General features: G+C 43.5%; 1 pseudogene; it reads right to left on the reverse strand.

The window, feature by feature from the left end:
- Nucleotides 1-3,040: 3,040 nt before the first annotated feature.
- LOC138158681 (peflin pseudogene) lies at nucleotides 3,041-6,418 on the reverse strand (annotated as a pseudogene).
- Nucleotides 6,419-23,419: the final 17,001 nt, after the last annotated feature.

A 23,419-nucleotide genomic window follows, 5' to 3' on the forward strand; every position in this document is an offset into this window, starting at 1 on the left:
TGAGCTGGTCCTTGAACCTTTGCAGGGTTAATTTCCCACCCTTTACTTTTCATATGCTCAATTAGAAGGGTCAAACTCCTTTCCACTACTTTCGCATCTTTTCCCTGTATCATGATGTCATCAATGTGTAGTGGGTAAGCTGTACACCAGGTAGCTTTAATTCATCCAACTGTTCAGCCACAATCCTGTGACAAATAGTGGGGCTATGTATGTACCCTTGTGGCAAGCGGGTGAAAGTATATTGTCTACCCTGCCAAGTGAAAGCGAAGTGGTCCCATAGTTTAGGGTCTATTGGGATGGTGAAGAAGGCATTTGCCAAGTCAATAACTGCATACCAAGTCCCATCATATTTCTGGATCCTTTCTATTAAGGTGATGGTATCTGGAACAGCAGCATACAAAGAAGGAGTCAACTTATTCAACTGTCTATAATCCACAGTCATTCTCCATGTCCCATCTGATTTTCTTACTGGCCAGACAGGATTATTCCATCTTGTGGTTGTAGGGACTAACACTCCTGCTTCAACATATTCCTTTATAGTAGTGGCAATTTCATCTTGCCCACCTGGCACACGGTACTGTTTTAAAGTAATTACTTCAGAAGGTTCAGGTAAAGTGATTGGGTCCATTTTTAGTTTTCCCACTAAAACTGTATTAATTCCTATCTTCCTCACAGCAAATTGGTATCTCCCTTCAGGTAAATTCAGAGTCATGCCTCTCAATACATCTATCCCAATGATGTATTCAGGAATGGGTACAACAACCACAGTATATTCTTTCTTAGGTAACTGCCCAATTTTCATTGTTATTTTAACCTGTCTGGCTGATATTTTAGCGCCTCCTAGACCTGTGATGGTAATAGGAGTTCCATGTTTAAACTTATCAGGGTTTCCATAGATAAGTGTGGCCTCAGCCCCAGTATCAATCAGTGCCCTAGTCACAGTAGTTGATCCATTCTTCCAATATATTGTTAAACCAATACAGGGTCTGCAATCTCTTCTGCATATTTCTTTTATCTGGGCTGGGGCTTGGCCTATCTCCTATTCCCCTTGAAGGTGGGGCAAACTTGGATACAAAGATTTAGATTCAGAAATACCTGCAGGGGTGATTCCTGCTTCCCTGTTCATTCTAATGCTAAGTACCTTTTCTTGGTACAGCTTATGCAGCTCTTCAGTTGGAATACCATCTATTCTTCTAAAGTCCACCCCTGCTCTTAATAGAGCAGTAAACAGTTCCCTTCTTGTGGGTCTATTTTGTCTCTGAATCCTCTGGCTGTTTACTCTTCTCTCTGGAGGCAATTTGTCTTTTTCCCATTCCCCTAAATCGCTTAATTGTGAAATCTTATCCAGCACCTCTGAAAGAGGGTGCCCTATTTCTCCAATTAATAGAGTCAGAATTAGGTGGTTATATGCAGGAGGAGCCGTCTTCACTATGATATTTCTATGAGGAACTCCTAGGGGGGGTATCATAATATGCATTTGCATCTCCAAACAGGATAGCAGTTTTCATTACCTCCTCCTTTAGTTTTCTCATACAGTCTCTAAGTGAGTACCAGGGTCTGTCTCCCCTAGGCCACATAAATTCAGTTGGATATTGCTTTTTGCAACCTTCTGCAGCTAAAGCTAGAAGATTAGTTTTGTTATTTCCTCCTTGCATATGGTGATCCCTAAAAGCCTGGTGTACAAAAGGATTCTGACTGATACTTATGAATTTTAAACAGTCCTCACTGTCCAGTGTTATTCCTCCGGCGCCTTCATCAGTGATTCTTACTATCCAAGACACTAAAGACTCCCCCATTCTTTGGGTAAATCTACTCAATATATCAGTGATCTCCTGTTGAGTGAAATCCTCAATTATCTCCCTGGACTCTGTTTTGCCTCGGTGGTTCTCCTGTCTTCTTCTTCGTATGGGGAGAGCTTCTACATTAGAAGACTCCTCATCTAACCTTGCTCCATTATCCTCACACACATTCTCCTGGAAGCTGTCAGGGCAACTCTGCCCAGCCTGTACAAAAGCTGCATGCACATTCGTTCTGCTAGTTTTTTGCTTCCTTTTAGCTACATGAACAGTAGCTTGCTCCTGGACCACATGAGTCCCTCCAGTTTGCTCTTCTGAGTGCTGTGACACAGAAGAATCCTCAGGCAAACCAGCTGACTCCCTAGCCATCCGAGCTCTTTCCTTCAGCAGCTTATCCCTACTTTTACACATAAGGCGATAACTTGTTAGCAGCACCCAGCCTCTCCTGCACACTCCTGCCAGTTCTTTGCCTGGTTCTATGGGTATTGCTTTCAAACATCTTTCCAAATCTCCAGGTTCTCCCTCTTTTAGCCTTGGTTCCCAGTTTTCACAGGGCCCTGTGCTTTTAGCCCATTCTCTGGCTAGAGAGGAATAAGGCAAATCCTCCCATCCTGGAATAGCCATTTCTCCCTCTAAAGCCCCACTGCTTCCAAATAGAGGCCTGACATTTTGTGATCCCATCCTCGTCGCCAAACGTATCAACAATGCCATATTCACAATGCCTATGGAGATTACAAATATGCTGATATAATTATCCATCACAACATATGTCATGCTTGCCATATGGGGAAATAAACTAGAAAATTTATTAAGATACCAAAAGACTGAGTCCCAAAATCAGAAAGTGAAAGCCATCAGAGTAGTTATGACATTGGCACAGGTAGATAAAGTAGAAAGCACCCACATTTTCAAGCCTTTAAAACAGAACAGGCTACCTCAGGCAAAGGTCCTCCTCTCCCCACTCACAGCAACCACCCAGCGTCCTGGAAGCGCGCTCCCAGAAGCTCTGGCCCCTGGCAGTCCTTAGCAGAAAGTCCTTAGCAGTCCTAACTCTAAAAGGGCTCGTGCTGCCGCTGCCTCTGCTGCTGCCGCCACCGTCGCCACCACCGCCAGCCACAGCAGGAACGCTAGCTTGGCTTTCGCTTTCTCTGGCTTTTGCTTTCTCTTGCTCCGCCCCTTCCTGCTACGTCAGCATGTCCAATGGGGCATGGAAGATCTTTAAATCCCATAACCCTTACACCATTTGAGCCCCATGGCCTGCTGATCTTCCTTCTTAGTGGGCCACACTCATCAGCTCCTTTTCCTTGAATGGTCAGAGAGCCCCCATCTATCTGCTGCTGCTGATGGGGCTAACAAAATGAGGACAAAAGAGAGGATGCGCTTGAGGTAGCACCCCTTTATTGAAGCTTATGGATATGCTGGACTTTTGGTCCGTAGAGATGCATTGGCAATAGCAGGCAACATGGGCAGGGCTGGAGAGTGCCTGCCCCTGGATACCCAAGCAGCAGTGAGGGCTGGGCAGCAGGGGGTTCAATGGGAAATGCCCTGCCCTGTCTCTGTTTCATTTTCAGAAAACCCAAGTCTGTCTAATATAAAACAGCGCAAAAGAAGCGAGGAGAGTATATACAGTGGTAAGAGATGAGCTAGCACTGATATAGGCCTCCAGGAAGGGTCACAAGACTTTCCTGGATACAAAGGCCTGAGCTGACCAAGTCACTTGAAGTCTTAAGCCAAAAAGGGCTGAGCCTCCTTTCTCCCAGGCCTGGAGGTGAGCTAGGCTGCTCACTGGTGAGGATACACACCTGCCTAAGGGGTAAGGTCCCCATCTTGCTCCAGGGCCTAGGCCCCAGGGCCTACCTCTGATGTCCACAGCATGGCAGTCACAATCAGGTTCTAAGACTCCTTTCTAGAATGTTACCATTCAAAGAAAGGGGAGCTCTACTTTCTTTTGGGGGCAGTGGTGAGAGAAAGAGGACAGGGAAGAAACCCCCTTCACTGTTTCCGGTTTAGGGGGACAGGGGAAGGTTCTTCAAGGTCCCTGGATCTCCGAGGCTAGGCGTCCCTTCTGGCTCTGCCCCTAAGGAGAACTCATGCATTGTGTTGAGGTCACAACATCCGTGAGGCTGTCATGATGAGGAACTCCTCAAAGCTGAGCCGGACACTGCCCTGCATGCTTGTGTCCTTCTCCCGGAAGGCCTCGGTCAGCACCTGCAACTGGGTGCACACCTGGATGAAACAGTCCAGCTGCATGGCAGGGGTGGCAGAACGAGGGCAGTATGGGGAGAGCAGGAGCTGGGTGAACTGAGGGCTCAGATTATAGCCCATCTGAGACAGGGCTTGCTGCAGTTCATTGAAGCTGAGGGAGCCCGAGTGGTCCTGGTCATGTTGCTGGAAGAGGTTCTTCCACTGCTGGATGAAGGTCCACAAGGCAGAGAAGCCAAAGGGCTCGATCCAGCCTATTTTGGTCTTGTCAAACATGTTTACATCATGAGACAGGTTTCATCATTGAATGTGGACCAACTGGAGTTGACCGAGGCCTGTTTAAGTTCCTTCACAGAGATGTAGACGCTGTCATCTGTATCCACTGTCTGGAACCAGGAGTATGCTTTGGGGTCTATACCAGGGGGAATGTTGCCCGCTGCTGGGCCTTGCCCATAAGGTCCTGGCTGAGGGGTATCATAGGAATTTGTAGCAGGCTGGCCATAGGGACCTCCTAGGGCAGAACCTCCATAGGGTCCTCCAGGAGCTGATGAAGGGAGCCCCCCAGGGCTGGGATGTCCATAGGCTCTACCACCAGATGGTGGTCTGTAGGGTCCTCCAGGAGCTGGGCCTCCATAACCTCTACCAGGGGGTAGCCCCCCGCCATACTGGGGATGTCCTGGGTAATTACTGCCTGGTGGGGCTCCTGGAGCCTGTCCAGAAGTTCCTGGGTAGCCCTGCCCATATGGCTAGACATGGTGTCTGTCCCACTTCTCTTTTCAAAAGTCTGATGACTCATCAGTTTCTGCAGCTGAGCAGTCAATAAGGGGGCTTTTAATCATCTTGCTCCCATATGGCTCTCTACAAATAGGATGGGCTTGTTACATGAGGTCTTATTACATAAGTGACTTATGGGATCACGGATCGAAAGCTGGAAGGGACCTCTAGTGCCATTTAGTACAACCTCTTCATATTATGGACAAGGAAAGTGAGGCCTGAGGAAGATAATGAAGCACTATAGATAACACTATATATATAACATTGAGGGATTCAGAGGGGCAGAAGAAGTGGGAGTCCTGAGAGGTTGTGAAGGCTTCCTGGAAGAGGGACTTAAGCTGAGCTTTGAGGGCAAGAAAATGAGACTAGGTAGAGAGGGAAGAAATGGCAAAGGCATTCCACATGAGTGGCACAGTACGAGTGAAGGCTCACATGTGGAAATGCAAAATGTGTTTGTGAGGCAGGGTCCTTATTAGGACCAGCCTAATAAGGCAGAGCACATGTTCTAGGGAAGCCTGGAAAACACAGGTGGGGGAGGAGGTGGAAGGAGATTATAGGAATTCTTGAAAGATGGACAAAGGATGTTTGAACTTCAAACGTCTAATCCACCAGAGAACCTTTGAAGGTGATTTTTCCTCTAAAGGCACATTAAGGGGGTGTTCAACATCAGCCTTGTAACTGGAGAAGTAGGGTGTAGGAATGTGTGTGAACTCGGGCAGTTGGACAAAAAACCCCAGAAAACATGCCAGGGAAACAGCACAACATTCCTGCCCTAGGAAAGTAGGTGTGCTAATTAGTGGAGAAGGATGGCTTAGATCACAACTAAGTCCTGTTTAGATGGTGCAGCTGAACAGAGTGGAGGTGACCCCAGGTGCTCAAGAGCTATGTCAGCAAAGCACAGGACGAGACAAGTTCTATCAACCCGCGAAGACTTCCAGTGCAATTCTAGCAAAGGGCTTTATCCTGTCATCTGAAGAGCAGGTTGGCTGAAGAATGTCTAAATGAAAAGGCATTTATTAAGCACTTACTGTGTGCAGAGCACAATGCTGAACAATTAGGATTCAGAAAGAAGAGTGAGAGGGCCTATTCCCCAAAATAGGAACGGGAACATTCTGATAAGGAAAGACAACCCATATGGGAGGATTCAGAGGCAAGGAACCCCTTAGGCTTGGGACATAGCAGCTGGGCAGTTACAGAAACGTATCTTCCTCAGTGTCATTTCCAAACTACATGCAGTCCTGGTGCAGAGCCATTTGATGATGCTACCAAGGACTTTGGTGGCTGCTAGTAAGGTGGGAGCTGCAGGGCTAGTAGAGGAAATTGCCTAGTCTCATCTTCTCAAGGGCTGCTTCCCTGGGAGATGGCTGGGGAGGAGAGGAGGTCAGTGCTCAAAGTAGGGCTGGAAGTGTGCAGGGGGTGGGAGGGGAGTGTTGCTGTCCCCAGTAGCTCTTGGACTTACCTACCCATGGGGGGCAGTTGGTGTTGGCGGGCATGACGGATCCCTTCTCCACAAGGCTTTCTCCCTGGAATGATGCTAATGGGGTGAGGGGAGAGAAGACATAGCAGGAAGTAGGGCTGGTAGTCTGGGGCATGCTGGGCTCTTGGGCAAAGGCTGACTCCATTGGTGTGTGAAGGATGGTGGTCATGGTGGTCAAGATTATAGCAGTGTTTTTTACCCTTTTGGCACGTTAACTCTTGTGTCACCCTCAGGACAGTTATCTCTTGTTTTCTCTCCCTTGTGGTTTCACCTAGGCTACTTTGCTTGCCCTGGCAGAGCAGCCCATGAAGAGACTGTCTACCAAGGAAGTGCAAAGACTGCCAACTGTATCCAGAGAAGAAGGAGCCACCCCAATCCTAGAAATACTGGGGTGTAAATAATGCCATTGAATGGTGCAGTTGTACAAAGGTAGGCACAGTAAAAGGTAAGTAGTCCTTTGGCCTTGAGACAGAGGGATGCCCTGAAAATGAGGAGTAGAAAACAATTTAATTTAAAAAAGAATACTGAAATCAGAGTCAAGATAGCATTTAGCAGTCTGTTTATGCTCCTCATGTGATACCTGCTACTCTGGAAAATAAGATGCTAAAAAGTAGAGCCTCAAAATGCTTAAATCAGCAAAAAAAAAAAAAAAAAAAAAAAAAAAAGAAAATGGGGCGGCTAGGTGGTGGTGCAGTGAATAGAACACCAGCCCTGGAGTCAGGAGGACCTGAGTTCAAATCCAACCTCAGACACTTAACACAAAACTAGCCATGTGACCTAGGGCAAGTCACTTAACCCAAATTGCCCTACCTTCCCCCTCTGAAAAGCAAAAAAAAAAAAAATCAAAATGCTTGAATCTCAGGTTTTACCTCATTGTCTTGAGGCAAGTGAAGGGGGAACTGATGAGTTGGAGAGAGTTTCACATCCATAGGGAAGGTGTACTTTCTCTTTCAAGTAGGCTTCTAGGTGGTGGATAAAACACTGAGCCTGGAATCAAGAGGACCTGAATTCAAATCCTTCCTTAGACATTAAACTAGCTTGTGATCCTTAAATATCTTTCAGCCTCAGTTTACTCATCTGTAAAATAAGGATAATAGGACCTACTTCCTAGGGTGTTTGTGAGGATGAAATGAAATAACACATATAAAGTCTTTTGTAAACCTTAAAGTATTATATAAATGCCAAGTGAAATGGAATTTTAAAAAATTTTTATCTTTGTGCCCCCATACCTGGCACACTGCCTTGCACAGTTGAATTGAATACCCACCAGAACCAAGACTGACTTAACAGAAGGGGTTGAGGACCCCCTGCCCTCAAGGAAATCTTGTGCCTCTAGGTGGAAAGACACCTCCCTCCCTAGCTCTCAGCCCCCCCATCAGTCTATACTAAAGCTTTAAGTTAGCCAGGGCCCAAGTCTATTCTGGCTTTGTGGGAGCTTCTTAGCAGACAGGACCTTCTTGGGAACATCCATCTAAAAAGCTTTAGAAACAGACATTTCTGTTAGCAAATCCTATTGCTCTAGTTCAGTGAACTTTGATGTTCCCCAATTAAAATCTTCCTTGTAGGAACCTGAGGTCCATAGAGCTGCTGAGGGCTGTTATTTGCTGTTTCTGTACATGGAGTTGGGGAGATGGAGAGAGTATGAGATGGTACAGAAAGGTCAGAGTGGTCATATACCAATAGAATTATTGAACCAGGAAGTCAAGACTCTTGTCCCAGCCTTAATGATGTGTTGGCAGAGAGAGGGAAGCACATGCCAAGAAAGTTAATGCCATTTTAGAATAAGCCTTCATTTCAGTCATATCTGGCCCCTATGTTTTGTCTTCTTTTACCCTAGATCTTGGGCAAGAGTAGCCAAAAGACAAACAGTGCACCCGGGCACAGACACCAGCAGTCAATGACAAACTGGCAGAATACAAGTTCCTGACCTCTCCCTGAAACATAACAGACTTTGTCCAAGGCCAGTAGCTGATCTGTTAGGGAGCCAGCACGATTCCGTCTTTTTTGTACAATAAAAATCTATGTGGGAAATGGCTTGTATTTAGAAGCCTGTTTGCTTCATAGAGATTCCCTTCCCTATGTACCAATCTATGCTTCTCCCTGCACTGGACAGTAACTAGGGATGAATTAAAGCCTTTAACCACCCTGTACCCAGAACTGTAAACAGTAGGTTGGCTTTCCACAATGCTAGCTATATAATTTTGAATAAGGCGGTTCACTGAGGATCACAATGTCATAGAATTGAGAGAAAACTATTTACAGCAGCACTTTTTATTGAAGCAAAGAATTGAAAACAAATTGGGTGCCTATCAATTAGAGGAACAGCTAAATAAAATATGGTAGCACAATGGATAGAGTGCCAGGCCTGGAGTCATGAAGACTCATCTTCATTAGTTCAAATCTGACATCAGACACTTATTAGCGTTGTGACCCTGGGCAACTGACTTCACCCTGTTTGCCTCAGTTGGAGTGGTAAACCACTCCAGTATCTTTGCCAAGAAAACCCTAAATGGGGTCACAAAGAGACAGGACTGAAACCACTGAACAACAATATAAATGTAATGGAATATAATTGAACCATAATAAATAATGATAGGATGGTATTCAGAGACCAAGTGAGCAGAACCAGGAAAACAAGTTATACAATGACTAGAATGTTGCAAAAAACAACAACAAAAACTTTGGAAGACTTATGAACTTTGATCAATGAAATGACTAAGCAAGATGACAGATGATGAAGCATATTCCCACCTCTCCACAGAAGGGGAATGGGAGTGATCTGTAAATGAAAAATAAGATATATATGTTCAGCCACAACCAAACTATGAATTTGTTTTGCTCAACTATAGTTCTCTGTTACTCTGGAGGGCTTTTATTGGGTAGAGGGTAGAGTTGTTTTGGAGAAAGGAGGAGTGATGGTGAGGTAAAAAAAAAAAAAGAAAAGTACTAAAGAAATACTCAAAAATACACAAAAAAGAGCAGAAAAAAAGACAGAGAAGCAGGCCAATATTGATACTACCATGTTAAATTTAATATATACTTTTTAAAAATAGGCTTTCTATTCACAGTATCATATACAGTCTTTCTGTTGTTTATATGTAAAAATAAAATTTGATGTCTGTCATTCAAAAATTTTTTAAAAGAAAGAAAAATTTTTTTAAAGGTTTGAAAGCTGGAAGTGACCTCAGACATTCAATCCAATGCCTTCCTCTTACAGATGAGGATACCAAGGTCTAGGGAAGTGTAGTGATTTGCCCAAGGTCACATAATATTGTAATAAGTAGCTGAATGACTTGAATCGAGGCTCTCCCATGTATAAATGTAGTACTTCTTCTAGCCCTGCCTCTCAAGAAATGCTCTTTCAAATTAAGGGGTTCAGATTACCCATAAGGTCCCTTTGATCCCTAATATCCTAGGCCCTGAAGAAGGAGCTGTGGTGAGTCAATGCAAGTTCTGACAGTCTGCTTCCAGTTATCAGAGACTTCTCAGAACAGAAACTGGCCTAGTAGGGGGAAGCAGAGGCCAGTGACAGCTCATTGCCCATAAAAGAGTCAGGAGTGTCCCCCTGTGGTGGACAGTGCTCCAGAGGACAAACATCCCCCACCCATCGTCAGTAATTATTTCCCCAAGAGCATGGCAATGAGGGAAAACATTACAGGGAGGATACAGTATTAGGAATCTTTGGCATGTTTGATGGGTTTGATAGCAATGTAGTAGATTTTTTGATAGCCATCTGTAAGTATTTGAAAAGCTTTTGGTAGGGAGATAAAATTAGGAGCAACATGTAGAAGGCAGAGACAGAGAAGAGAGATTTATGCTCAACATAAGGAAAACTTCCTTAAAATGAGAATTACTTAAAAAATCAATAGTCTAACTTAGGAACTAGCAAATTCTCCCTCACTGAATGAGTGCCTTAAAGAAGAGGTTGGACAGTCACTTTTTCTGGTATGTTGCAGTGAGGACTCCTTCATAGCTACTTTTGGAATTCATGGTCTCTAAGGCCCCTCCAATCAGTGGTGTGCTAGTAAATGTCTAACTACCAGATCTCTGGGGGAAAGGTGAGGAGAATCATATGTACAACACACTTTAAATTTTAAACTTCATTATTAACATTTTCTCCATCACTTTAAGTCTAGACAATCAACAGAACAATAAATCTAGAATGGCTTTGTAGTGTTTGCTGAATTCTAAGATGTAAATGCTCTCACTAAAAATTTAGTGCTTCTCATAATTCTAGCATATACCTTCTTGAAATCCTGGCATCCTTTGACAGCCTGCCTTGAGCTTCATAGTCCTATTGTCTCTGATTCATAGGCCCACTAATAAACCATATTTTCCAAATCAAAATTTCTTTGTAGGACCTAAGTGTCCCAGAAAGGGAACACAAAGATTTTTATGTCACCTCATCATAGTCAAGTAACTTTGAAATCAGAATTATCCCAAAAGATCTTAGGAGAGAGGCAAGGAAAGAATGAGAGGGAGGGACACTGGGAACCTATGAATTAACTCAACAAACTGGAATGTTTTACTTTTCATTTCCTCTGTTCTCACCAGAGACAAAAATTTGACCATGTAGCAACTCATTTTTAGTTGTTAAATATGGCCAATCTAATTGATGTTTAGACCTTCTTCCCTACAACCTTAAAATGGATGGATCCTTCATCCTTTAATGAAAATTTCCTCATAGCCCACCTCCCTTCAGTCAGCAGGGAGGGTGTAGTGCCTTTGACCTAAACCCACACCCTGCTAATGACAGCTTGGGTCAGCTTTAATTTCATAGAATCCCAGTGACAACCTCATCACTATGGCAACTGATGACTGGTCTGATGAGACTCAAAGACTCATAAAATGGGAACACTGAAAATAGAGATTATCCAGTCCACCCTCATTTTACTGATGAGGAAATTGTCATTTAAGAGTTGTGTGACATTGAGCAAGATACTTAATGTTTACATTACCTATTTCACAGAACTAACTCTAGGAAAACAACCTTATAATATAATCTTATAATATGACCCCTGGCGTGTCTTGACACAATTCTTCCAGGACCATACCATATATGGTATTCCTGCTCCATTACCCACCATATTTTATGGCAGCTGAGTGTTGAAGTAGATCGTGTACTAGACTGAAAGGCAGGAAGATATGAGCTGAAATCCTACCTCAGACACTTGCTATGTGGCCCTAAGCAAGTTTCTTTAAAAAAAAAAATCTCAGTTTTCCTCAGTTTCCTCATCTGCAAAATGGTATGATGATAGCATTTACCTGATAGGGTTATGGTAAGGATTCACAAACAAAAAAGTCCTATGTTAATGCCAGCTCCTATGATGTTTAAAATCTTCATTGTTTGATAAATTTGTGTATTTATATAATTTTTATCAAATAGAATATTAATATTCAATCACGAGATAGTGAAGCCTTTCAAAATCAGTCCCGTGGCTATGTCTGGATGACCACTAGCCAGAATGTTGTAGGACAAATTCTTAGATTGGATAGATGGTTGGATTAGATGCCCTTAAAGATCCCTTTTAGCTACAAGGTTCTATGATTCTATATTTTGTTAAAAAAAATCCCAGGACTAAGTGCAACATGCACTTATTTAATGCTAAGTACTAGGCTAGGAAATGGGGATACGAAAAAAAAAACTAGTCCTTTCCCTCAAGGAGTTTACTTTCTATTGGGAGGAAATGCCCAAAGAAAACTAAATATGAATATGTGGAAAGTAGATGCAAAATAATCTCTGATGGAGGAATATTCTAGCAACTAGGAGGATCAGGAGAGATTTCCTGAGCTGAACCTTAAAGGAAGCCAAGAATCCAATGCAACTGGTATTTTTCTTGTCCCAGTGCTTCTCTGCTGCTTGGCTGAAAACAGCTTGCCAATTAGTTTACAAATTAGTGCTGTACTTGTTTCCAAAGTGATGAGTTAATATCCAAATCTGCAGGAAACCTTAGTTTCAATTCCATTCAATTCAGTGAAAGGCATCCTTGTGCATAGCCAAGGAAGCAATCCATAGCAGTCCTTCAACATGCCAAATGGTCCCTGCCCTCAGGGAGCTGATGATCTTGTTTTCTCACAGGTAAATGAACCAAGCAATTCTCTGCTTCACTCTATGATTTCTAGGCTGGTTCTGTAATTATTGTGCAATTTTAAAATCCCAGCCTATCTAATTAATAAGTTTTAAAGTTACCTCATCACTACATAGTGCTGCCATATTTCCCTTTATAAAGTCAGATGACACATTTTTAATTCCCTGGCATATTGGCACATTTATCAGGAGCTCCTGATGAAGATATTATAAACATGTGGAATGCTTAAGAAAACATAGACTGACTTCACATTCAAGATTCTTGGAGGTAAATATTGACTTGGTTTTCAAGCCCAGGCAGTGTTTACCTCTTAAGTCAATAAATCTTGATTATTTTTTCCCTTATAACTGAAATCAATATATGCTTAGAGTTTATTCCTCTTATATTTTAGGAATTATATCTGAGGAGATCAAATTACATGCTAAGAGCTCTCTTTTTCCTTTCTGCGCATCTCACATCATTCATGCCTTCTTCCTTTCACTGTTGTCTCACCTGAAGAAGTAGTCTTTCTCCTTGCCAAGCCAAAGGCATGCATCTTATTCCATCCTTTCTTCTTCAGCTAATCATCCCTTCTTCTCTCTGTCTGTCTCTCTCTCTTTGTGTCTCTCTGTCTGTCTCTCTTTCTCTCCTCTCTCTCTCCCCCCCAACCCTCCCCCCAGCCCCACCTCTCCCTATCTGCAGGCTACTTCCCTGCTGCCTATGAACATGCCCTATCCTTCCCTATCCTTAAAAACACTCTCTTGATTTAAGCATTCACACTAGCTATAGTCCTCGATCTCCCCTTCCTTTCATGGCTAACCTCCTTGAGAAAGCCATATAGAATCCATGCTGATCCTTCCTCTCCTCTCAGTCTTCTAAACCCTTTGCAGTCTGGCTTCTGACTCCATCATTCAACTGAAACTGCTCTCTCCATACTTATCAGTGATCGCTTAATTGCCAAATTTAATGGTCTTTTCTCAATTCTCATTCTTCTTTACCTTTCTGCCTCCTGTGACACTGTCACACTTTTCTTGATACCCTTTTCTCTAGGTTTTCATGACCTTGTTTTCTCTTGGATCTCCTACCCATCTGAGTGCCTTCTCAGTGACCGACGATATTCTTTAAGGGTCTGTCCTTGACCTTCTTCTCTTTGTTTCAGTCTTTGGGGTTTTCTTGGAAAAGATACTGGATTGCTGTATCATTTCCTTCTCCAACTCGTTTTACAGATAAGGAGACTGAGGCAAACAGGATTAAGTGACTTGCCCAGGGTCACACAGCTAGTAAGTGTCTAAAGCTGAATTTGAACTCAGGTCTTCCTGACTCCAGGTCTAGAACTATCCACTGCACCACCCAGTTGCCCTCAATATCCTGGAGCAAACCCTCTATTGCAAGTTCCCTCCCAGTTTCTACAATCCACTTTTCAGGCACCTGAAATAGCAAGACAGAGGACCCTGTGTGAATGGACTAACTGATACCTAGCAGATGTTACTTTGGAGGACAGTGTGACTGAGGAGGAATTCCACCCCAAACCAGGTCCATCTCCACCCCCACCCCCCAGGGGTTGCTCAGGGAGTGCCTTTTGGTTGTCATGACTCCATTCCTGCTTTTCCTCAGGGACTGAAGAAAGGCCAAAGGTCCCTTGTTCAGAGTGACCAGTCAACTAAGAGATAGAGAAATTAGCTTGTGAAAGCTTTAAGCTGGGCAAGGGTACTAGTTTACATGTAGCTTCTTTTCTCTGCAAAACTAAAAGTTTAAAAATACAAATTATTGGGGGGAGGGGGCTAGATGGCATAATGAATAGAGCACTGGCCCTGAAGTCAGGAGGACCTGAGTTCAGATTTGGTCTCAGATACTTAACACTGGCCGCATGACCTTGGGCAAGTCACTTAATGCCATTTGCTCTGCCTTCCCCTCTGCAAAAAAAAAGCAAATTAGTAGAAAAATTCACAAAGCTCTGAACCCTCAAACAATCCTTTGATTGTTAGGCTGGAAGTGAGGCTTACTAGGTGGTTGAAATCTATATACTCAGTTGTCTACTTTCCCCTACTTCATATCTCACTCTCTATATAAAAAATACCAACTCGGGATACAATTAAAATGACTTTATCTTTACTTAGAAAACCATCATTAACATTTTTAAAAATAGTTGATAACTGAGATTTGTTTTTGTTTTTTTGCTTTTTGGAGGGCAATTGGGGATAACTGAGATTTTAATAGCAAAGAAATACTCAATAATAAAACTATGCTGCCTATTGCATAAGGGGAAAAAAACAGAAATTGAGTAGAGTAAATTTGCCTTTAGTCCAGCTGTTTCTCCAAGGAGGTCTAGGTCAATAACTACGAGGGCCCTCCTCCCCCCCGCACTAGATTTTCTTAATAGGCTGGATCATGAACCACACAAAAGAAGACTCCTCCAGCCACTACAAATCATAAAGTCAGTCTCCTGGAAAGAGTTCTCCATCTGCTACTGCTGTGGTCAACTGACTCTGTCTCTCTCAGCCAATCTCTCAATTATTTCCCTCTAGAGAGACTGTAAAACTGCCACTGCTTCAGGAAAACTCTGTCCTCCGTTCTTAAACTACAATAACTTTGTCTCTTCCTGAGGTGGAAAGAACTACAGTTCCCAGTGTCTTTTAACTACTTCTTCCTCACAATCCAGCCAGTCTGATGCCTGAATGACTATTGAGAGAGAAAACACTTTAGGCGCTTTGGGATCCAGACCTGTGGTCTCTCCACTAGTGGAGAGGAGCCCTAGAGAGACATCTGAGATAAAGAGAACTTAAGGAACTTAATCACAGATATTTCACCAGTATCTCAGAGGAAGGACTTGAACCTGGGTCTTTGATTTGTGATCCACAATCTAAGTCAAAATTAAGCCTTCATCTGTGAGGCTGCCAACTGTTTTTTCCTCCAGTGGCCATCAGCCTACCACATAGTGTTTTTTGTGGCTGTTGTGTGTATCTGTGAGTCTGGGTACATGCAGAAATGTGTACGTGGGTAAGAGAGAGAGCGTGTGCTAAATATTTGTGTGTGTCGCTCTTAGTACCTGGAAATAAGAGTTCTGCTTTTTACATAGGAAGGGGGAATAAAGACAGCTGCTGACCACAGTACCTAGGTTTGGTGTTCATCAGCCACCTTATTTCTTGGGTCCAAATGCCAAATTCTCCATCAGAAGAATGAATACAGGAGATCTCTATATCAATATAATCACAGGTATAGTCCTTTCCCCACTCTTCCCCCCCAAAGCCAAGCTAATAAGCTCATGTATTCAAATATAGATGGGAATTAAGGGGGTCCATAGTTTAAACCCTTCATTTTATAGATGAAGAAATGGAGACACAAGAGGTTAAAGGTTAAATGATTTCCTCAAGATAACACATACAGTAAGTAGGAGAGCTGGGATCTGAACCCAAGTCATCTTACTGGGGTGTATTATGTGATTTAGAAGAAAAAAAATCTTAGCTCTCCTTCAATTCCAATAAATTGATATCTAGCAGATGTTACTTTGGAGGACAGTGTGGCCAAGGAGGAAGTCCACCCCCCAGGGGCCACACAAATTCCAATAAAGGGGCTACCTACTCTAGTCTATTCATAGGAACAACCCTGTTCTCGAATGTCCAAAGAGGGAAATTCATTAGCTCTGCATCATCATGCTTTTCCAATCAATCAATTCATAGGCATTCACTTTTTCTTTTCTTCTCATCTTACCCAAACTGGGAGTGTAGTGGCCACTCACAGGGTGAATTCCAGTGCTGTCTGTCATGGAAGCTTTAACCTGCTCCATTTCCAAACTGGGCAGGTATGCCCCTTCCTTAGGCAGCCTGGTCCACCCACCCTGGCAAACCCCACTCCCAAAGACTTGGAGTACTGATGCCAGACTGTGTGGCCACACAATCAGCTTTAGCCCAACTGCAGCTCAAACCTCCCTAACTCCAGTCACCCACCAGCCTCAACTTCCCCAAAAGCAAGAATTATAGGGATGTGCCAGCACGCCTAGTTCAGAATGCACTTGTTAGGCACCTACTGTGTGCCAAGTACTGTGCCAGGCTCTGGGGATACAAAGGCAAAATGAAATACTTTCTACTGAAGAGAGGCAATTCATCCTACCAATAATTTAACCTGTTTCTTCACCAGATGTTCCATCCAACAGCTTCCAAATTTCCTCTCCTTTCCTTCCAGCACTTACAAAGGGGTAGGCTTTTGGGGGGATTGGGGAGGGAGGGAATTGGAGGAAGAGGAAGGTAAAAAAGTATAAGTTGAGCATATTAGAGCTGAGGCACCAAGGCTCAAATTGACAGTATTTCTTCTTATTTGACCCATTTAGATCCATGCTCTGAGGTATGAGTATTCTTGACTAAGACACAAAGAAGAGAAATGAGTAACTCAAAGATAGTTAAATTCTATTGTTTTCTTCAAAAGAAAACATTATTCTGGGTTGTGGTAACAAAGCTAGGTGAGGGGCCATCAACTTTCAGAGCGCCACATTTTCTCTTTTCCCATCTCTAACAACATGGTAAAACCAACCAAAACTATTTCTTGCCGAGAGCCATCTATCACCCGATTGAGGCGGAGCTGAGCATCTCACTGACAGTTGTTGAAGAAGTTACTTCCAGAAGAGTGCTTTTGTTGGCTGCTATACCTGACTGAAGCAGGTGCCATACTGGGCATATAGGTGTAGGCCCAAACCCATATCCCTCCTCCTCTGTGGTTCTAGAGCTGAATCAATCCCTGTACTTAAAGATGCACCCATTGGAGCTGGCAGGACCCTTCACCTGGGAGCCTAGTTTTTAGTCTTTGTGTATGTGTGTGTGTCATTTTTTTTTAAAGCAATTGGGGTTAAGTAACTTGCTCAAGGTTACACAGCCAGTTATTTCTGGGTGTGGTGCTAAGTGTCTGAGGCCGGATTCAATCCCCAGGCCATCCCGACACTGAGTCTGGTGCTCTTACTTGCTGTGCTACCTGGCCGCCCCATGTGTGTCATTAAAAAAAAAAATGTTGTCGACTATCCAAATGGAAGTGGTTTTCCTATGCTGCTTTTTCTGTGCATTCAAAAACCTTATTTTGGAAAGGGCTCCTTAGGTTTCACAAGATTGCCAAAGGGGGCTGTGATCCACACAAAAATAGTACAGAACCTTTCATCTTCATTTTACAAGTGAGTAAACCAAGGAAGCCCAGAGAAGTGACAAGTGATACAGACAGGATCTGAGCTCTGGTCCTCCGACTTTAGTGTTGTTTCCTACCAGACCATGATGCCATCTCCAGATGCTGATCTCCAGCCCACATTCATTCAGCACCTTACACTCCTCACAACAAAGCCAAGAGGCAGAGAGATAGGACACAAATCTATGTTCTCTCCATTTACAGATAAGGAAACAAAGACTCATAAAGATGAAATGACTAGCTCAAGGTCATACACAGCAGACCAGAGCTTGGAATCCAGACCTTCTGACTCTCCCCTACCTCGGCATGAGGCTTTGTAGCCCTCAATTCCTTATGTTGTAGAAAACTCTACAGAGAGAAACCAGTTGCAGGGGGCTCAGCTCATCTAGTCCAGGGGTGAAGCAGATGAGAATGAGCAGCCAAACTGTGGAATTAAACTCTGCTAAGTTGGGCTCTGGGTTGAATTCCCTTAGCTCTGGTCTTTGGGAATGAATGCCAGCTCCACTCTGGCTGGGCTTCAGGCCCAGTTCCTAGTTTCAAAGTAAGTAAAGGCATCAGAGCCTTGACTTAGCAGAAGTGTTTTTTATCATAAAGAGCCCTTTTTTTCCCCTCCAGATCTAAGAACAGCCACTGTTCTTCCTGATACCCTGGGCTCTTGGCCATCTCTCCTATATTCATTGCCCAAAGGCCATTGAAGACCATTTCCTCCTTACTTCCTCCCCCCAGTCAGGGTCAAGGTCCAGGAGCCCCTTTCTTTCCCCTCTTGTCTATTGGCAAGTTCTTGCCTTTTGTCAGTCGGCAAGACTCTGCCATCAGTTTCATTTTGTCCTGGTTCTTTTCTCCTTTCTTCTTGTTCTGATTCCCTCTGCCTTTGTGTGTTATGAAATTTGTATTTCTCCTATGCCACAGAAAAAGGCAGATATTATCCCTCCTATGGCACAGGGAAATATGGGAGATGTTATCCTAGTTCACTTGTGGTCAGACCGCTAGGTGGCGCAGTGGATAGATGCTGGGCCTGGAGTCAGGAGGACCTGAATTCAAATACATCCTCCAACACTTACTAGTTATGTGATCCTGGACAAGTCACTTGACCCTGTTTGTCTCAGTTTCCTCATCAGCAAAAAAAGCTGAAAAAGGAAATGGCAAACCACTCCAGTATCTATGCCAAGAAAATCCCAATTGGAGTCACAAAGAGTTGAACACGACTAAATCCATGTAACAACAAAAATACATAAAATCCTACAGGGAGCAAGTTATTTTATAATAATAGCTAACATCTATATGTTACGTGCACAAAATGCTTTACAGATATTATCTCATTTTATTTTCACAATAACCTTGGGAAGTAGGTGCTATTATTATCTTCTTTTTACAGATGAGGAAACAGAGGCAAACAGGTTAGGTGAGTTGCCCAGTGTCATACAGCTAGTGTGTGTCTGAGACTGGATTCAAATACTTGTCTTCTGAGCCCAGGTCTGGAATTTTATCGACTGCACCTCCCAGCCACCAAGGTGTCTATCACAATATTTAAAAAACCCAACTATTAAGTCCTGAGAAAGGCAACCAGAGCAACATGGTGGCTCTTGAATGAAACCAGTTATGGTATGGACAGAGAGACCCTATCCAGATAACTGGAGCTGGAAAGGATCCAGCTAGAAGTACTGGCTCTTAGACTAATACAATCACACATTATGTCATCCAGTTCCTCACTAAAGCAGGACCCCACCCCCCCTCTACTTCATCCCAACCAGTAGGCATTGATCAGTGCAGCCCCCTTCCCCAAGTTTGCCTTTTGTCTATCTGCTTTATATGTGTTGTGTGTGTGCCTCTCCTATTAGAAAATCCTGTAAATTTGAGGACAGGGACTGCTTCACTTTTGTCTCCAAATTCTGAGCACTAAGCATAGTGCTTAGCACATTTAAGTACCTGTTGATTGATTGATCTCTCTAAGCACAATGGTCCCTAGAATATAGTGAATTTGGTTGATTTTCCCTGGGGTCTTAGCTTAGGAAAGCCTCATCATGATAGCTTGGAAAGGGTTCATGGGGTAATCAGTAGAGGAGGTAATGAGGTTCATATGGTTGCACAGCCTATAACGTCTACTATCAGCAAAGCAAACAGGCGGTATGTGCTAAAAATGCATTTCTGATCAACAGTATCAATCAACTTAGAGAGTGGGAAAGAACTTGTTCCTTCCCCTCTCTAGCCACCATCTCCAGGCTCCTTTTCCCCTTTCAAGGCTATCACTGATGCTTATTTTACCTGATTTCACAGATGCAAAAATATTTGCAGGTGAGAAGAGAAGAAAAATCTCACAATATGATTTTCCCTGGAACCCTACCATCCTAGAGATTATCACGGTCAACATCTCCTAGCTTTTTCCATTGTTTCCTGTAAAAACAGGTATTAGAATTGTTGTGTTGCTGTTAGAAAGGCATCTGAAGTAGCATTCCTTCTAATTTAACATATCAGGTTTACCAGATGTTTTGTCTATGGGCTTTCTCCCTGAAAAACTTTAGAGTTGAAAAAAAAAAACAAGCCAAAAATGCAGGGACAGATTAGCTTCTTTATTCATATCTCTGGAAGTTAATACCACCAACCAAGCAACAGCAGACCAAGAGCAAGGCTTTCCTAGGCTAGTGCTAATAGCTTACTCACAAGATTAATTAAGTAGTTGAGAAGGTGGAACCCAATTCATAATCCTTTTATCCTCCCCACCCTGGCCACCACCCTGGTAAGAGGAGACTTCACCTTCTAGAGAATCAACAATTTTCTTTTCTTTTTTGCTATAGCTACAGGCCCCCATTTTGGCAGGACCACTTTTATTCAATTACATTTATAGGGTCCAGAGCAGAGATAAGAAAATGTACCACCTTCCCTTCTTTGCATTGATGAGGGACTATGGATATAGAACATTTCATATGCTGTGGGACTCTAATGAAGTGTTGGTTATAGCTTTGTTGAAATACCTTCCCACCCTTTCTTTTTCATTCTTTGTAAAGGTGAGGTAAAAACAAAGGATCTCAATAAAAATTAAATGGAAAAAAAATTGGTCAAACCATTTGATATGTAGAAATTCAGGCCAAGCTCAAAATAAATCACCTTTGACTTTGAAGACAGTATGGACTATCTTTGTCCTGTGTGAGACTGAGTGTGCCACATTCTGTTTCTCTTATTTCCCCCAATCCCATAACACTGAGCTTTTTAACCCTGTAAGCTGTCAGCAAACATCAAACCTGCAGAAGGATTCTGAGGAAACAAGGTAATTGCCTTTCCTTCCAAGGGTTCCCCGCCACCATCCATCCACTACTGCATGGATCTCTAATTATTTCTTTGCTACCATCACCCAAGAGGAAATTTTTTCCCCTTCCAATCTCTGTGCAGTCTCATAACTCCTCTTCTTTCTTTGCCACTGCAATAGTCTAATACATGGGGTGTATGGGGTGTTCAAGGAGAACCGCTAGCCCCTGTGGTGTGAGGGCTTGCTGAGCCCTTTTCAGTGTTGTTCATCTACCTTTGGTGTCCACCTGTCACCCAACTCTCACTTGTGTATCCAAGAAGCTGTAGCATGCCTGGTGACCACACCCTGGCAAAAGAGTCTCACCAGACTGGCTGAACCAGGTTGAGGGTAACAGGCCTCAGACCTGTTGGTGAGTTAAGGGGATGTCTCCCCCAAACATGTGAAGACTTCCCCTGAAGGAATGGGCAGATGAGAACAATTTATTCCAAAGGCCATGAAGGCAGCTGAAGCAGGCACTGAAGACACCAAGGCCATCTACTTTTGTCTTGCTGCTGGACTTTGGTGACTTTGGAAGAGGGTGTGAGTCTGACTTGGTCAACTGTGTGCAACTGTCTGCCTCACTTAAATCCAGTTAACAAACAGGCCAAGATATCACCCCATGATGTCATTGGTCCTCTTAAAAAAATCAAGGACAAACAACACTCATCACCCTCCCCACACCTCTGCCAGTATATCACCACAACTGAGGTATATAACTTAACTTCAATGCAATGTGAAGGAATCTCATGGAACAAAGTAAATGGGACTGACATTCTCTCCCAAGATTATTTTTGCATTATTTGGTCTGACTAGCTCAGGTTTAAATAATGATTATCATAATGATGATATTGTATAGAGGGGCTGCCTACTGTGGGGAGAGGAGTATCCTCCCAGTTGAGATCACAGACCCAACCAGGTAAGAAGTTAACAAGTAAAAAAGCATCAGTTAGATACTATAACAACCACCCATTTGGGGTGGGGGTGGAGAGTGGGGGGCAGCTAGATGGTGTGGTGGATAGAGAAGGTGCTGGGAGTCAGGAAAATATAAGTTCAAATCCAGCATCAGAGACTACTAGTTGTGTGACCTGGGCAAGACATTTAACTGCTACTTGCCTCAGTTCCTCATCTATAAAATGGGAACACAGTGGAGAAGGAAATGCAAACCAGTACAGCATCTTTGCCAAGAAAACCCCATGGACTTTGTCAAGTAAAGTCACTGAATAACACCACCAGATAGGTGGGACTGATATTATCACTCTTTAACCAGGAGCAGATTAAGTCTCAGAGAGGTCAAGTGATTTGCAGCAAGCTACTCACTGTATAAGCTGCTAGGTCTGGATCCAAACCCAGGCTTTCTGACTCCAGGACACTTGAATCATTGCATTGCTAAAGGCCTACACAGTATAAATGTAAAAGTGCTTGTAGCAGGTCTTCCCTGGTGCTACCTGTCTTCAGCCCCAGCTGTGGTTTTCCCAACTTTTACCCTTCAGCCACAGGAGAACTACCACCTTTAGCCTCCTTTCTGGTCTCCTGAGGAGTTCTGTTCTTTCCTATTTAAGCCTCAGAGTTATCCCTCCGGCTTCTGGTAGAGATCCCACTTTCACTTCTGGCCTCCAACTTCCCCATTCACTGAGAGAGAAGACAGGATTTCCCAGGATCAGAGCCAGATAAAACAGCTCTCTCTTCTCTGACTGGTGTCAAAGGCCATTTTCTCTCTGTTTAAAGTATCCTAATTTTGACTGTTCAATAGGACAACGAGACTGGCTTCTGTGCTTCCCCCTTCTCTCTCCTCCCCCCTGCCCCAGTGTCTCATCCTGGCTTTAGCAAAGCCAGTTTCTTTTCATTCTTTTATTCCATTCTTTCTCCAGCCTTCTCGTCACCCTCCCCACACCTCTACCAAGCTGGAGGCTCACAGCTCCTCTTTTTTTTTTCTGTCGTTCATCATTATCATCATCATAAATATTTATATAGCACTTACTATGTGTCAAGCACTGTACAGCATTCTTGTTTTACCCTCACAACAATCCTGGGAAATAAGTGTTATTATCCCCATTTTACAGATTAGGAAACTGAGGTGACAGAGGGTAAGTGATTTGCCCAGGGTCACACAGTAAGTTTGAGGCAGGATTTCAACATTTTTCTTTTCGCAGCTCCACTCATCTACTATTAGGTATTATTCACATGATGCCTTCCTGGCCAAAGACCATGATCCTCCAAGAACCCTTGTAGCAGAGGATTACTCCCCACATATCAGTCCTGGGTGTCTCTTAGGGGACCTCTCTCACTGCTCTGGTTTATCGCCCCCACCCAGGTCACTCCCCCTTCTCACCAAGGGTATCAGCTCCCCATAGAAGCACCCAGGCTCAAAACATGAACCTTGAATTGCAAAGTGACAGCAGCAGAACTCACTTCTGAGCCTCATGGATTAGCCAATAAAGCTGTGTCCTGGTGAGCCACCTTCCCCAATGGATGTGTGCACAGTCTCTGTGACTTACAGACCTCCTGCTTGTAGGATTCCATTTGGGGAAGATGGAAGTTTATCATTTTGCATTTTTGCTCCCCACTGCACCCAGCTCCTCTTTAAATGTGACCTTTTCATCCTCATAAACATTTCTACCGAGCTTAGAATCTTCTGAGGCTCTCAGGCAGCTCCCCTCTGCTC

The sequence above is a fragment of the Petaurus breviceps genome, unplaced genomic scaffold (genome assembly GCF_028583685.1).
Source record: "Petaurus breviceps papuanus isolate PSGF00001 unplaced genomic scaffold, PetGlider_PUasm1.0 115, whole genome shotgun sequence".
Taxonomy (NCBI): domain Eukaryota; kingdom Metazoa; phylum Chordata; class Mammalia; order Diprotodontia; family Petauridae; genus Petaurus; species Petaurus breviceps.